This window comes from Coptis chinensis, chromosome 6 (assembly GCF_015680905.1).
Source record: "Coptis chinensis isolate HL-2020 chromosome 6, ASM1568090v1, whole genome shotgun sequence".
Taxonomy (NCBI): domain Eukaryota; kingdom Viridiplantae; phylum Streptophyta; class Magnoliopsida; order Ranunculales; family Ranunculaceae; genus Coptis; species Coptis chinensis.
The window spans coordinates 1,109,083-1,110,752 of record NC_141461.1 but is presented as its reverse complement, the minus strand read 5'-3'; positions in this window follow the sequence as shown (position 1 = coordinate 1,110,752).

Genomic DNA, 1,670 nt, shown 5'->3' with positions numbered 1-1,670 from the left:
GATCATTCATGCATTCAAGGAAAGTCCATTTTGATAAAAACGGAATTTACAACTCCCTTGTACTGGACCCCCACAATCAAAGTCCGATTTGTTTGCACAAACCCAGCAGTTCATTAACGTGGAGAAAGATGTTAGATCAAAAGCTTCCAGAGATAAAAAATTTAGGAATAAAGAATCAAACAAAAGTAAAGGTAAACACAAACAAAATCATATGGGAATGGTAACAATAAAAATCATAATACAAAAAGTTGAACGACAATACAATAAAGCGAGCAGGGCACTTAAGGTTACCGACCAGCTTTGAATAGGGTGGCTTTTACAACATTATTTTTATTGTTGGGACTTGGGTGTCAAAATTTGTTAGTGGGGTTATATTATCTCGTATTTGTATGGAAAACATGGTAGTTTTGGGAATTGCATTAGACGGTTAGTAGTAGACCAAAAAAAAAAAAATGTATTAACAGGCAGGGCTTAAATCTCAAATTGGCTGCATTTGAAAATGTTGGAAACATCATAGTGACAATGCTGAAATCCCTAATATGTGTTGTGTACTTGTGTGTACATTTGAAGATTTGATATATTTTCCTGAATTTACCCATGCTAAATATCCAGCATTGCATAGGTATGCACAGTCTCATTTCATCGACCAACAAATAAAAGGAGTCTCATTCCTCTACAAATGTACAATTCTACATGGAGGGGTCGGGAGGTTGTTTCGCACTTTAGCCATCTTATTCTTTAGGATTCTGTTTGGGACATCAAGGTGGTGGTCAGGTCACTGGTGGACCACTGCTAAAAAATATTTAATAATCTAATTGATCATTGCCCATTTTAATTGTGCTAGTGGACCTAACATAACATCTAGATCCAATGAACCAAGCATCATCTCCTGTGAAAAGGAAGAGATTGTAAGATCTCCCATACTATGGGATTATATATAGATAATCTAGTCAATTATAAGATAAGGAAATTGTTACGTGTATATATAACACACTAGTTTAGCATATAAAAGAATTTTCATAGACGCCTCTGTAAGACCAATGTCGTGATCGAGCAGCATGTAGTTGTGGAATATGGCCAAGAACTCGGACCCGAGTGGAAACACGACCCTCACTGAGGCTGAACCCCACTCCCCGAAGAGGTAACCACAAAGTTGCAGCGAAAAAAAAAAAGTTGTGGAATATCGAGGGATTTTGTCACGAAGAAGTAAAATATGAATTATGTTTCGCATTTATTTGGGACTAAACCCATTTTTTAAATCGTATTTGAGTATGGACTTTCAATTCAAGTGTTTTACAAGCCTAGTTCGGCTCGAAAAGTTTGATATACTGACAACCTATAGCGGAAGATTGAGGGTTTGATATACGGTGTCAAAATTTTGGGCATTGCCATCCAATTTGAAGTTTGAATAGCTGAATTTTTAGGGTGCGTTTGATAATTTAGTTGGGAGGTTGGAGAATATTTAAGTTGGAGAAAAAAATACAGGCAGAGGGGTAAAAATATGTTTTGGTATCCCCATGAAAAATATTACTATTTATTTTTCCACCTCTTTTCTCTTTATAAGGGCATCTCCAATGGGGGTGTAAAATTAAAATTACACCTCCACTTAGCCTCCACATCGAAATTTTACACTTCTAAATATTCAAAAACCTATAAATTCCAATACATCT